We start from the raw sequence: 16,037 nt of genomic DNA on the forward strand, positions 1-16,037 counted from the left end.
GTGGCAAAAACCTGGTTACAGATTCCCTTTGAGAAGGCCTTTCAACCAGTAAGGACGGTGACATGGAGAACCCCTCTAAAGGGCTATTCTAGAGTCTTTATAGAATAGAGCGAGCCATGCACTTAGCTGCTGAAGCAGGCCAGATGGGGACGGGGACCCCTGCTCTCCACACGGCTGCGAGACCCAAAGGTGGACCCACCTATTGGCCAGATAAGCTGCATCCTTTTAGTATTTTAGGATACTGGCATCTTTTGACATTACACTTGGGTATGGAAATGATCCTCCACGTTTTCTGATTTTTCCACCGTCCTACTGGAGATTGTGTGCAGTGTATGGGGCTGTGCTATTCTGCAGTGCACCACAGGACATAATAGCCACTGATCACTATCTCCTACAGAACCTTCCTCATTTCTTCCCAGACCAGTCCTTGTGAGACGCTATGCATTTCTGGGACTACACACGTGTAGTGACACTGATAAGTCAGTGACCTACGTGACCAATCACAGCGCTTCTCTCATTTCTAAGTTTGCAGTTAGAGAACTAAAGCAGGGACCTGATTGGGTGGGCCCTGAGTGTACGCGCCGCAGCTTCTGCGGTAGTTTTGTGGCTTTTCTGGCCTCCAGGACGTTTGTGCTCCAGGCCTGTGGGAATCCAGCCTGCACTGTGCACTCAGGACGTGCACTGATAACACGGAGAGCACAGGGAGCAAAGGGTGGGAAGAGGGCGTGGTCTGGTCACATGACCAGGGAGAAGCCGGGGTCCCTTCCCGGTTTCCGGAAATCCAAGATGGTGACCAGCATGAAGTTTTTCTGGTAACCGGTGAACTTGGAAGTGACACCCCGCCCGCGGAGACACAGCCGGCACCTCAGGTAACAATGAGTGCGCGGCTCTCCTCGCTCCCCGCACAGCCGCGTCCGGTGTGCCCGCCGAGGAATGCGGTGCAGCGCCCGGAAGACAGAGGCTGATAGGTGGTGACGTTGTCACCCGGGGCAGAGCCCAGCCCAGAGGAAGCGCTTAGCCCTGAGGCGGCCGGCACACGTCCCGCTACTCGGGGCCCGGATGTGGAGCGCCAGCCTATAGCGGCCGGCAGCACAGAGCAGCTCCAGGCGCAGCAGCCAATCACATGGCTGCTTACAGTGAAAGCTCTCCTCTCATTGGTTGCCAGGTGTCTCCTAAGTAATTGCAGAGTCTGACTCCCCTACCAGTGATGGTGACTGGTGGTGGTCAGCAGAAGACTGCGCAGAGGCGACTCCACACAGTGGCCCCTCAGGGCTGGTGGTCTCAGTGACAAGGGCCCGTGTGAGTCCGGAAAAGTGGTCTGCTCAGAGTGGGGCTCATCTGCTTCCAGCAATGACCAATACGGGGTGCTGGAGTTGAGTGCCCTCAGACGCCCTGTCCTCTATATGTAGAGTGACAGTCTGAGGAGCACTCAGCCGCATGTCTCCTTCTCCAGTGAGGGGGGGGGGGTGTTAGATTTACCCTCCGGCAATAATGGCGCACACTGGCCCATAAATGTCACCGCCGCCCATTCTATTACATAATTGGGCAGCGAGTAATGGGCCATTTCCCCGCAGTGACGTGTTTTGGTGGCATCACCAGGTCCTAGCAGTTGATTGTCTTTGGCTCCAGCCGCTGATCCAACACCAACACTGTTCCTTCACATCAAAAATCCAGCAGGCTTGGCTGGACGAGCAGCGTAGAACAGAACACGACTCGGGCCATATAGTGGTTGGCCATTCCTACCAAGTCCTCGGGAGTGAGGGACACTGACTAGAAGATGCCGCCATCTGTGCTAATATGCTGCTGTCCTTCATCAGTCCTGGTCCGCAGTGGGGCTCTCAGCTTCCTATCCCTTACACAGTATTCCAGGTATATAGAGGACCTGTCTATTGGTATGTTTCACTAGAGGACACTCACACAGACATGGAGAACGTACACCCTCCATGTAGACGTGTGCTATGAATCCAGGACCCCAGGGTTACAGTACAGGCTGCTGATGTCATCTGCAGGCTCCTGCTCTGGTGTCCCACACAAAATGGAACGTCTGCTCAGGCCTCTCACACTGAAACACTATGGCCCTGGCTCTGTCAGATGGCATTGTACATGCCAGGCGTCATGAAGGGCATGGTGGAATAAGAGGCGCTTCATTCATTAAGAGATTCACACCACTTAATGAATTCGGTGCATCTTCTCAGGGGTGTGCCCCTCACTGCAATTCTTGCTCAAGTCAGTGACTAGAGTAAGATTTCTGGTCATTAATTAGGTTGACGTTGCCAGCTTCTGCCCTGCCTACGCTCTGCTCACTTTGGCACAGCGGGCCAAGAATGGTGTGGAAATGCCATGTCACTAAACGGTTGTGCCACGTAGTGTTGTGCAAGAATGTTGCAACTTTTCATTTTTTTTTATCCAGTTATAAATACTTAGGTGAATCTGGGCCTATAAGAGCACAAGTATTTTTTGGCATATGAGCTTGCAATCTATAGGCGATTCAGTCACGATGTATACAATCCTTTACAGTTGGTAATTGGTTTATATAACGCTCCACCACGTGGAGTGCACTTATCAGTCACCGCAGTCGCTCACAGTTGGCTTCTTCTACAGGGTGACATATTTTTGCATCAGACATAAAATATTCCCTTTTTTCTGTTAATTTGACGTCCCTTCCTTTTGTTCTTCATTACTGGAGGAGATCGGGTCACTCGCTTTTTTCCTGCACCTCGCTCACGCATCATCTGTCCATTGGCACCGACTCGCCTATAGTGATCAATCAGATGACAGGCTTCACCAATATGGAGGGCGGACATAGAGAGACTGCAGACACAAGACCCTGACTGATAGGAAGACAAGGAGACCAGAGAATAAAGGAATATATACACATCCCATTCAACCACATGCACCCCCTTACACATCACTAGAGGATCACTTAGTATCAGGGCTGTGGAGTCGGTAAGCCAAACCTTCAACTCCGACTCCGACTCCTCAAATTCTCTTGCACCGACTCGGACTCCGGCTCCGACTCCGACTCCGGCTCCGACTCCGACTCCGACTCCTACATATATTGCTTAGTTAGGTGAAAAATTTATTGTAGTACATGAATATGTGTATGTGAACATCAGACATTTAATAATTTTTATGATACGATAATCAAGATATTTGGATAGAACATAAAATATATTGGAATACAACTTTAGAACACAAAAAACTGTAATAAATTGTAAATATGTAATACACTATGTAATATACAGTAGATTACATATATATCTTGTGTGTGTATATACACTGTGTGTATGTATGTATATATATATATATATATATATATATATATATATATATATATATATATATATATATATATATATATATATATATATATATATATATTACATATTTACAATTTATTAGTTTTTTGTGTTCTAAAGTTGTATTCCAATAAATATTTTATGTTCTATCCAAATATCTTGATTATTGTATCATAAAAACAATTAAATGTCTGATGTTCACATTGTACTACAATAAATTTTTCACTTAAATATAAGCATTATACTAAATGTTATTATTTAGTAAAATATTCAGCACATTCTGCATTGCACTCCTGTCCCCAATTTATTATATATTTTAGGAGTCGGAGTCGGTGCATTTTATACCGACTCCGACTCCGACTCCACCAAAATGAGCTCCGACTCCGACTCCACGACTCCGACTCCACAGCCCTGCTTAGTATTATCACATCCTATCTAGGTTTGATGACGCTATTCTGTTTTTACTTCACTGCTCGTATGAATCATACAATGAAGGTCACATTTTTTCCTCTGCTTTTTATCTGAACATTTCTTATTATAACTCATTATAGAATATCTGGAAAGCAAAGAGAGGAGCTGAAATCTGTCCAGTGCGAGAGCCCTAATGGTGAACCTCCATTCATGGATCCTTTGTTCCTGGGATTCTCTGATCTTCTGATGTCTGCTGGCACTCACTGCAGACTTCTGAATCCTGACAGTGTGTGGTGCGCACGCTGTCAGAATTCTGCTGTGGTCATGTGACCACAAGTACTTGGTTTGCATACTTCCAGCAACATTTCACCTAGATGTTCCTGGCTTCTTTCAGTACAAGTGAATGAAGAGAAGTCGAGCACATCTAGTCGGCATGTGATCACATGTATGCAAATCGCGTACTTGTGGTCATGTGACTCCCTGGCAACACTGCAGAATCCTGACAGTGTGCGGTGCACATGCTATGCAACTTCAGAAGTCTGCAGTCTCGTAGAGTAACTGCAGACTTCTATCAGAAGGCCAGACAACCCACTTTATATGAATGATTTGCCATTTTTAAGTTGCTTTGATGGAAAGTACTTTCAGATTTAGGACACATGCACACGGCATTGCCTTATTGAACTAACCACGGGTAGTGGTGCTACGTCTGCCAATTTTGATATAACTTCCTTGACATTTTTTTGTAGAAAATTGGGGCCATAGCATGTTCAATAGGTCTATGGTGAACACAAGTTATCTATTGTCCATTTTTCTCAGTGGTCTGAAGTTATGAGAGAACGAGTGGTGGGATGGTACTGTAGCATCAGTGCTGGGGAGCAGTGATGTGATTGGTTTTTTTTTTTTCCTGTTTTTATTTAGTATTGCTTTTTTTTTTTTCAATTTATTGGATAATGCCTTTAGGCTGCAGTTTTTTAAAGTGTTGGTCTGAAATACTTTCTTTTAATCCTAAATCCCTACCCATATGTGACATAATCTGAAATTCATTTTTTTTCCTATATACTTGAATTCAAAATTCCCTATCCTTCCCTAACTACATTAACTGTTTTGTTTTTTTTAATATATATATATATATATATATATATATATATATATATATATATATATATATATAAATTTTTTTTACAACTTCCTTTTTGATGACGCTTTGTTTGAGAATCCCAGTGCATGCTGGGAAATTCAAATGAAGCGTCGTCTTTGGGGGTCAGAGGCTGCGGTCACTGTTACAACCTGTGCCCCCTCCTTGAAACAAAGTGTCAGCGATCAGCTCATTCAGTGGCTGGGCTCTTCTCTGTGCAATGTGCACAAAGACAGTGTGCTCTCTCACCTGCTCAGATCATTTGCAAGGAGCCGGCATCAGGCCGCACAGTTAGGCTATGTGCCCACGGGACTCAGTAACTTGCGGAATTTGCCGCGGAAAACCTGCGGATTTCTCTGGATTTTCTAGATAAATCTGCAGGTTTTAGCAAGCACAGACACTCCCCATATTATCCTATAAGACATGGGGAGTGTCTGTGTCCATGCTGCGGAATGTGCGGCTGCGGAATATGCTGCGGATGTCCCGCAGCTGCACATAACTGCATGTCAATTATTCCTAGATAGAGGCCGGGACTTCCGCAGGTAAGTTGCACGAATGTCCGCAGGTTTAGCTCAGATATTTCGCTTGAATCACAGGGGATCAGCTGCGGGAAACCTGCGGCCGTACCTGCGGATATATCCGTGGGTACATAGTGCGGTGGGCACATAGCCTTAGTGTGTGTTGTAAGATGAATACCCATCGTAACGTTAGTTGCAGGCACGTCCTGGTGTCTGTACTCCAGGTTTTCGTCTTACACGGCCCAGTAACAGTGTGCTCTGGTGCTGGCTTATTACCACTGATCTGAGCTTCTGATTGAGCACTCTGCAATGTGCATATTGTGCGGGAACGTTCCCATTGATGACACTTAATTTTTAGAGAGGGGGGCACAGGTTGCAACAGTTACCGCAACCTGTGCCCCCTTATGACGCTTCATTTGAGTATCCTTGCATGCACTGAGATTCTCAAACAAAGCGTCATCAAAAAGCAAGTTGTGAAGAAAAATTAGTGTAGTTAGGTAAGAACAGAGAATTTTTTAATTCAAGTATACAGAAAGATAGTTTAGATGATGGCATTAAGTATAGATTTAGGATGAAAATTGAGTTGTTTGTGACCACCCTTTTCAGCCTTTAAACCAGTCAATGTTCCTTAGTAGCTAGTAATGCGAACAGCTCTCTTGAGCTCCCAGTTCATTTTTGTGAAACTATCAGTCGAGCCGAAAACATACAGACCCAAGAAAAACTTGATATTGTTATAAAATTTCACCAGAGAACCCTTGTAGGCTATATTTTATTGATTGGCGGGGGTTCCAATGCTGGGATCTGCACCGATCGGCAGAATAAGGCACTTTTATCCCCATTGGATTGGAGCAGCAGTACACATGCTCTTCGGCTGCTTCATTCATCCCCTATAGGGCTACCAAGTCCTTCTCTTGGCTTTTCCCACAGCCACATAGAGATTAATCGGAGCAGTGATGGAGTATGAGCTACCACACCATTCTACTAGGTAGGCCTAAGCCACACGGCATGAAAATTGGACCAAGTGGAATGCGATAAAACATTGCATTCCACTCGAACTGATATTAACCTATGTCCCAGCACCCATGAGCGATTACCTATTGGAGGTAGTGTAGTAGATTGTAGTGCGAGAATGTTAATAGCCGGCTAATGAGGATAGTAGGAGATAAATCCCTCCCTCTCCTCCTTAGAGCCGGCCCTCCGCTCCTCAGCGCCGGCCCGTCCCCCGCACCTGAGGTCCGCTGGCATGACCGGACCTCAGTCACAGTGACACTCGCATGACACTCGGCTCTGCTGTACTGCCAGCGTGAGCCGAGTGTCATGCAAGGATCGCACTAGTGACCTGTGTGGCCCTGGATGTGTAAAACACTCCATTTTGCCCATCAGAGAAAAAGAAATGTAAAGAAATAATGCTCTCCTTCCTGATCCTTCATTCTCATTATTTGTACTGTACCTTCTAGTCCTGTCCTTGAAACCTTGGAAGTGTGAAATGCCCAGTCAGGCAGTCACTGGCTGCATTGGGATCATTGCTGTGGCCAGTAAGTGGCGGTGCTGGCATTACCAGCCATTTACTGTACATAGTGATGATCCTTCAGATGTTGTGCAATGAGAAGTTCTGAGAAGTGTTCTCTTCCCGTCCATATGATGTTACTGTATTGGGTGTGCCCGTCCCACACATCGTGTGTTCTCCCCGGAATGCCTCTGCTCAGTGTAGATTACGGGCGGACGCTTATGTTAATGTTCCCAGCTGTTCCTTGCCAAGTACATTACATTTTCCCATTTTTGGTAAACGTGTTCAGTAAATCTTTAGAAAATTTGGCCTTTAGTTCTTGTATTCTTAGCATGCGTTTACACAGTGGCAGCAACAACCAACCATCTGTGACAGAACAAGTAAAGATATATTCAGCCTTAAAGGTCCAATGTGCAAAATGATCACTTACTAGTAATAATAATATTTATTTCTATAGCGCCAACATATACCACAACACTTCACAATTCAGATGGACTAGATAGATAATTGTACACTGGTGCAGGGTCAATGTACACCTCCCCCTACGATCATCAGAGAGGGACACTAATGCCCCCACCCTCCCATGGCTGATTGAGGGTCATACTGCTTATAGGACCAAGGAAATAATAGTATACTGTTATGCTAAATGTCTTAGGTGGGGGACACTAATCCCGCCCCTCTGAATCAAAGCTCCAATCAGGAATCCCCTTGAGGTGTCATTCAGCGCAGGGGAGGGGTTAGGAAGGGTTCAGTGCAGAGCGCCAAAGACATTTAAAGGGACTACACCCTTGGGCAGTTGGAATCGCGTCTTGTTGTTATGCAGGAAGCATAGATATGCATAATATGCCCCCGTTTAAAGGGTCAAAACTGCTGACAATCTGCTTTTTAATTCAGAATTTGATGGCCCAGATGGAATAAAATTGTCAGCTCATATAAGTGTAATGAGAAAAGAATCATCTTGCTTTAAACTTCTTTAAATTTCCAGTCTTATTGCTGTATTCCTTTGTATAGCCGCCTCCTTGTAATCCAGAATATTGGATTATCCGGCAGCGGCCAGTGTTGTTTGGGGCAGATGAAAGGCATTTCCTAATGTGCAGTAGTGTGCTGGTTCCTATTAGATGTAATGCTGAGCAGTCTGTGAAGGTTCTTGGAGGCTCCTTGTGCATCTGGCTAACGGCTGCCAGAAGGAGAGCCCTGTCTTTGAGGAATGTGCCTGTGTTTTTCTTTATGTTGGACCGCAGCATTCTTGCCATTTTTTTGCTAAACATGAAAGGGGGATTATGATGTTGCAATACGCGGCTCCATCCTCTGAAAAAGTCCACGTTCTGTTGACTGTACCTTGTTTTAGTACTTTCATCAAGTCGGAATCAGGCAGTGCGGTGTCCTGGAATTGTAAACTTGTCTTCAACTTCCTTGTCTTCTTTTTTGTCCTGGTTATCGGTGAATCTTCCACATATTTAATTCCTGTCTTGCGCTTTCTTCTATCTCCAAATTATCATTTACCGTAAAGGTAGGCCTTATCTAAATGAGCATGCTTATCCGTCTACAGACAGGACTGTGAAAACTCCAGTGGAGTAAGGGGAGACTGATAAAACAAGACCCAATGTATCAGAACGATCACCTCATCTGTCACTACTTGGGCTAGAACATTAGGGCATCGTATTTTGTCTGGATAAATAGGTATAAAATGTAATCTGACAGTATGTTCTGTCGAGAATCCTGATTTCTTTCTTCAGTAAACCTTTTGTCTGAGTTGTATAGCCATTTGTCAAAATTGAAGCTAATCATTCTCTTTTGTTATGTCCCTTCAGCAATGCCATTGTAAAGTCATAATGTTTAGAGGACTGCGTTTAAAGGGAACCTGTCACACTGAACATAGTGTCCTATCTGTCAGCAATATCGTACAAAGGAGAAGGAGCTAATCAAAAGTGCGTGTATGGCTAAGTTCACACACTGCGTTTTTTTGACGCTGTGTTTTTTGTGCTATTTTTGCGGCAAAAAACGCACAAACGCACCCACGGCAAAAAAAAGTGTGCGTTTTGCTGCGTTTTTGCTCACTGCGTTTTTATGCGTTTTTTTTATCAATGAACAATGTCATTAAAGATTGTTGGAAAAAAAAGTCTGTCATTTCCTTCTTCAATATGTTCTTCATTCTCCATTAGTGTATGCAGGAGAGCAGACAGCTGCAGAACTACAAGGCTCAGCATGCTCCATCCAGGACTGTATGCTGGAGGGAGAGGCAGGGGGAGCAGAACTATAAGGTTCAGCATACTCCATCTAATAGTGTATGCAGGAGAGCAGACAGCAGCTGCAGAACTGCAAGTCTCAGCATCCTCCATCCAGGACTGTATGCAAGATTTTTTTGCCCCCCCCCCCAAAAAAATGACGTTGGCTTCGCCATATTTTTGTATGCTAGCCAGGTACAGCAGGCAGATACGGGCTGCCCATATCCCTCAGCTGCCTATTTGTACCCGGCAGGGAATCAAAAATATAGAGAAGCCCTTTTTTTTTTTTTTTTTTAATAATGAATTGCATGAAATAATTTAAAAAAAAAAAATGACGTGGGATTCGCCCAATTTTTGAGTCCAGCCAGGTACAACTAGGCAGCTGGGGATTGGAATCCACAGTGCAGAGTACCCAAGCTTTCTGGGCACCCCCGCTGCAAATTGCAGTCTGCAGCCATCCCAGAAAATGGCGCTTTCATAGAAGCACCATCTTCTGGCGCTGTATCCAACTCATCCAGCTGCCCTGATGCCGGGTGGCTCACTGGTAAATGATGGTGTTAGGGATAGCTGTATTTTATCAGCTGGCCCTAAGCCCGAAATTCATGGTATCACGCCAATACTAGACATGGCCACCATGAATTTCTAGTAAAGATAAAAAAAAACACAACACACAGAAAAATATTTTTATTAGAAATAAAACACAACACAATTAGTGACTCAATCTTTATTGAAATAAAGAACCCCCCCTCCGCAGTAATCCTGGGTCAGGGTCCCGCGCCGTCCAATCCGGATCCAATATCATCTGATCGGTTTGCTGGAAGGCAAAGCGATCAGATGATGTGTCAGGTTCAAGGGCCTGAATCACATGACACATCAGCTGATTGTATAAAAGCCGTTTATACAATCAGCTGATGCATCGGTGAAAAAATATAAAATAAAATACACACGTCTGTGCAGACTCCTGTCCTATCGCTGCAGGAGCTGCCGGTAATCAGTGAAGAGGTCTCCTGATGGCATCAGCTGATAGTTTAAGCCGGCTTTGCGGTAAAAAGCCTGCGTCACCGCGAGACTTACGATCAGCTGATGTGTCAGGTGCCGCATCAGGTGATCACCACCAGGTCCTGCAGCTATCGGAAGCCGGAGCGGCGGTACCGGGAAGAGGAGCTGGGAGAGGACGTGGGGAATCATGACAGTGTGTGTGTCACACGCTGTCGCATAGAATGACTGCAGACATTTGTTCTCAGCCAGGACAGCCGCTTTACATTTCCTCCCTGTATTGGGCTCGAGGAATGTAAGTAGAAAGCCATAAAAAAAATGTTGATTTAACCCTTTTCTGCTACTACTTTTCTATGCTGTGATGGTATAATGATTTGGTTGCAATGTAAATGGCAAACCTGAAGTTACCAGAGGTAAGGCAGGCGTGAGGGAATACCTGCTTTGAAAACAGTGTGGTCATGGGAGGCCAATTGCTTCCAGTGAAATCCCTGGACTCTAATAATGTGCTAATAAGCATCTAGAGAAATGTTAGCAGTTTTGCACTTCAACACAAGGGTAGAAAACTTTTCCACAGCACCTCGCAAATGGACTATAAATAATAATCCCGGGCAATCCGAAGAGGATTGGGTTTAATCTCGTGTAAAGGCATTGGAGTTTATTGACCTCACTTAAACTTTTGTTTGTTAGTTGTTGTCCCCCGGCGCCCGATCTCTTCCATACGAGTGGTATTATTATTATATTTCCTTCTGTTGCTGCGTTACTTTTATTTCAACGTCCTAAAGAGAAACGAGGCCTAAGCGATTCTATCTATCCAGACGTCAGGTTTTGTTTTTTTGGTCCTCCAGCGAGGCAGGGAGCACCAGAGGAAAGCCGATTCAAGAACGTCTCCCCTAGTTTTCTATGGGATCCTTCAGGTCCATCTGGTGCTCCAGTTGTGGAGGCGGACCCTTCAAAGAGCCAGATCAGAAGATTCTACATGTTGGATTTTTCAGCCCAGCCACAATTTTTACAATTGAAACTTGATTATATTGTAGCCTTCAACTAATGCATGCAATCCATTGTAAAATTCTGCAGCAAGCGGCCTATAATGAGGGTTTTGTGATGTAGATGTGACTATATGCAGCCTCTATGGCCTTTATACTGATGACAATCCACTGCTGAATGCAGCTTAAACCTGAAGTATTGTGAAACAGGCACATTTTTGGTGATGCCTGATATTTAGCGGGACTAATGTCATTTTTTGCTTCCTCCCCCTTTCTCTTTTTTCCTAATTTGGTTTTGGGATAGTTGGTGTGTGCAATGTACCAGCCTGACCCTTATGACTCCATCAACAACTTCCGTTTAACCAGTTCTGTGTTCTTTCAAAATGCAGATGGTTAAAAATAAAAAGCGCTTTAGCTGGTATATCTGTGACCATCTGCTGGCATGCAGCGCACGTTTCCTGCCCAGTATGGTTGACTTTGATATTTGTGCTAGTTTTGGACTAATTTTAGTGTTAGCTGCATCATGGACATTTTTTATGTTCACTGTATTTTCTTCATGTTACACTAGTGACACTGAATCACCCGCCCCATTTTTAGCTGACCATGGCTAGATCTTTTTTGGGGCAAACTGCTTTAATCAGGTGTGGGATCAATATTCTAGACCAAGTGAGCAATGGGCTATAACTGTATAGAAGCTCACACCTCCAGCTGTATTCGGCATGTTACTAAGGCTGCTTTCACACTTCCAGTTTTTGCAGTGCGGCACAATACGGTGCTTTGCAGAAAAAACGCAACCGTTTTTTTTACCACCGGTTGCGTTTTTTCCGCATAGACTTGCATTAGCACCATATTGTGCCGCATTGCCTTGCGTTGTGTCCGGTTTTTCCGGATGCGGCATATTTAGCCCATGCGGCGGCCGGATGGAACGTTGCCTGGCACGTTTTTTTTGTGCGGCGAAAAAAATGCATCGCACCGGATCCTATGGACGCCAGATGCAGCGTCCTGCGGCAAAAACCGCATCCGGCCACCGCTTGCGTTTTTTGCCCTGCACATGCTCAGTATCAAGCCGCATCTGTCAAACGGATGGGCCGCATGTAAAAACTTATGCAACGGATCCGTTTTTTTCGCCCCATCCGTTGCATAGGTTTTTGAGCCGGATTGAGCCGCACTGCAAAAAACCGGATGTGTGAAAGCAGCCTTACCTGAGGAGTGATGGAGAAGACCCGCCATCTGAAAGAGGCCGTGCCATACCAGACATCATTACAGGCAATGTTTTGTGGGAAATATAAGCAAATTAGCTCTCCAGAAGTAATCTTATCACTTAAGGGGGTATTTCCATCTCCAGGATCCTATTCCAATATGTAGTAAGTGTAATAATATTGTCAAATTCCTGCACTTAGAAATGTAGTATAGTCCACCTGATATAGGCATGTCTCTTACCTCATGTGTAGGGCATTGCATCTTGGGTATTCATGGTTAAAGCGCACCTATCACCAGGATTTTCCTATATAAGCTAAAGCCAGTGCTATACTGGCACTATCCGGCTGATTCTATACATACTGTAGTTGTCAGATTGGATGTATAGGTTTTGAAATACAGGCAAGTTACAGAAATGCTCTGCTTTTTCATTGGCAGCAGCTGCCGAATAGCTAATATGTGGGTTGGGTTTTGCTATCTAATCCCGCCCGTGTCTGCTGCCTGGCCTCTGTAGATGCTAGACTGTATGGGCTGTGTCCAGGTATGAGTTATTTCTGTCACGTGATATGGGCGTGTTAGGTTGCTTTCACACATCAGTTTTTTTGCCATCAGGCAAAAACCTGAAAAAACTGATCCGGCGTCTGTTGTCACCAGATCCGTCCCCCCCCCCCCCCCATAGACTTCTATTAGCGCCGAATTGTGCCGGATGGCCTTGCGCTCCGTCCGGCTTTTGCTTGTCGCTTGTCTGGCGGCCGGATGGAATGATGAGGGGAACGTTTTTTTGTCTCCAACGAAAAACTGCATCGCACCAGATCCGGCGCCGTTCAGTGTGTTTTATAATGGAAACCTATGGATGCCGGATCCGGCATAATGTTGCAAAAAAAAAACAGATACGGCCGCCAGATCCGGTTTTTTTTTTTTAACTGCGCATGCTCAGTAACACAATCGGATCTATCAAAAAGCTGAAGGAACTGATGGAAAAAAACTGATGCAGCTGACCCTTTTTTTTTGCCAGATCTGTCGCATTAGTTTTTTCCCCGGATCGTGCCTGATGGCAAAAAACTGATGTGTGAAAGCTTAGAGATACAGCCCATACAGTCTTGCAGACATGGGGCCAGAATAGATATCAAAACCGGACCCCCATATTAGCTATTCGGCAGCTCCTGCCAATCAAAATGCAGTGCATTCCTGTAACTTGCCTGTATTCAAAACCTATACATCCAATCTGACAACTAAAGGTGTGTATAGAATCAGCCTGATAGTGCCAGTATAGCACTGGATTTAGGTTATATAGAAACATCCTGGTGATTGGTGCGCTTTAAGTCCACTCATATAGTGACCGTTGCACATGGTCGTAGCCATGGATACCTAAGGTACTGTAATGCCCTGCACATGAGGTAAGAGACATCGCTATATTAGAAGAAATATGCTACATTTTTAACTGGAGGTATTTGCTATTATTATTTATTAATAATATTATTACACCTACACCCTCTGCATATTGGGATAGGATGTTTGAGGTGGGAATGACCCTTTAAATTGAACCCAGCCAATTTGTATTGATCTCCCTAACTCCTGCATGTGTCTTGGTGATGCCTTAGAGATGCTTCACACATAGCGAGATCGCTACCGAAATCGCTGCTACGTCACGGTTTTTGTGACGCAGCAGTGACCTCATTAGCGGTGTCGCTGTGTGTGACACTGAGCAGCGATCTGGCCCCTGCTGTGAGATCGCAGCCCATTACACACAGCCCTGGTTCATTTTTTTTTTATTGTTGCTCTCCCGCTGTGACGCACAGATCGCTGTGTGTGACAGCGAGAGAGCGACGAAATGAAGCGAGCAGAGAGCAGGAGCCGGCATCTGGCAGCTGCGGTAAGCTGTAACCAGGGTAAACATCGGGTAACCAAGGTGGTTACCCGATATTTACCTTCGTTACCAGCCTCCACCGCTCTCACGCTGCCAGTGCTGGCTCCTGCTGTCTGCACATGTAGCTGCAATACACATCGGGTTAATTAACCCGATGTGTACTGTAGCTAGGAGAGCAGGAAGCCAGCGCTAAGCAGTGTGCGCGGCTCCCTGCACATGTAGCTGCAGTACGCATCGGGTAATTAACCCGATGTGTACTGTAGCTAGGAGAGCAAGGAGCCAGCGCTAAGCAGTGTGCGCGGCTCCCTGCTCTCTGCACATGTAGCGACGTTATGATCGCTGCTGCGTCTGCTGTGTTTGACAGCTAAGCAGCGATCATAACAGCGACATACAAGGTCGCTGTTACATCACAGAAAATGGTGACGTAACAGCGACGTCGTCGTCGCTATGTGTGAACCCAGCCTTACCATGATTACTCTGAGAGAAAATCATCTTCCTATCTGTTACCTATTAGTTTTTGCTGAATTTTAGGTTCGGTTATAAGCCATGAGAAATGTAGCCACTAAAAAATTCTATTCTGCAAATCATGTGTATGATCATTATTGCACTTAGTAATTTGTTCAGATTATTTTTCCTTTTTACCTTTTCAAATGGTTTTTTCTTTGTCAGATGGGCGCTATTTTTACGTTCAGTCTTCAAAATCTCATGTACACGTGAATATCAATAAAAACAGACAAAAAACCCTTGTGTTTTTAAGATGCATTTTAAAACTCCAAAAGTAACTTTTTGTGAAGGAGGGCAATTGGATCGTTTTAACCCATTTGCGCAACCTGACGTACATGTATGTCACCATTGAAGTCTATGGAGCGGGTTAAAGAGCACGCTCTATACCAGACAGTTGTTGGCTGTGTTATCTTGTAGCTCTGCATTTTATATGGTTGATATCCAGTGTAATTGAGACACGATCACGAGCTGCTGATGGGTTACCATGGCCTGCTGGATGTCCCAGTCGCTCCTATCTTGGTCCTCCTATGAAGTCTGGTAGCTAGTCTTCATGGGAGATAGTCAGTTTTACTATATATTAAAGTCGCCATTCTAACAACATACTTTACTTTTCCATCCCCAGGTCCAGCTCTAAGGTGAATCAGCTTGTGCTGATGTGGATGGCATGAGCTGCTCTTCCCAGTAATGTCACTGCAGTACTGTTGACATGTCACTGCTGCAGCTAGTGCACAACTACGCGAGATACCAACACTGGACCTGGGAGGGGCGAGTAAGGCTGCTTTCATATCAGCGTTTTTTTCAAATGCGGCATGAATGTTTTTTTGCCGCAAAACCAGGTTCTTTACAAATGCGTTGTCATTTTTTAAATGCATTTGCAATGGAATCTCGGCAATATGCGGTCACATACGGTTGCGTGCGGCACACGCTGGATCCGTTGTTTTGCGGTATATTAGTGTTTCAAAAACGCTACTTGTTGCGTTTTTGACCTCTGTCAAAATACTGCATCTGACTGGATCCTTCATATTGAGGCGATACCTGCAATGCAGTTCAATGAGCGCCGGATCCTGCTGTACTTGATGTTAGGCTATGTGCGCACGTTGCTTTTTACCTGCTTTTTACCTGCTTTTTTTGCTGTTTTTTCAACTGCAGCGTTTAATGCCAAAATGGTTGTGTTCTGCTTTTCAAGCAAAGTCTATGGGAATTTGGGTTTCTTGTCCGCACTTTGCAGTTCAAACTGCAGCCTTTTTGTTGCAGAACTTTGGTCAAAAACTCAGCTTTGCAGTGCAAAACCCAAATGGCAAAAACAACTGACATGTCAATTGTTTTTGCCATTTGGGTTTTGCACTGCAAAGCTGAGTTTTTGACCAAAGTTCTGCAACAAAAAGGCTGCAGTTT

General features: G+C 44.9%; 1 protein-coding gene across 1 annotated transcript in view; it reads left to right on the forward strand.

The window, feature by feature from the left end:
- The first annotated feature begins 720 nt into the window (after positions 1–720).
- Positions 721–16,037, forward strand: part of LOC142296626 (lipoma-preferred partner homolog) — a 426,991-nt gene continuing 411,674 nt past the window's right edge. The window contains exon 1 of the mRNA XM_075340461.1: positions 721–869. The gene's annotated coding sequence lies outside the window, so the exon portion shown is untranslated. The remainder of the gene's footprint in view (positions 870–16,037) is intronic.

This window comes from Anomaloglossus baeobatrachus, chromosome 3, assembly GCF_048569485.1.
Source record: "Anomaloglossus baeobatrachus isolate aAnoBae1 chromosome 3, aAnoBae1.hap1, whole genome shotgun sequence".
NCBI classification, from domain to species: domain Eukaryota; kingdom Metazoa; phylum Chordata; class Amphibia; order Anura; family Aromobatidae; genus Anomaloglossus; species Anomaloglossus baeobatrachus.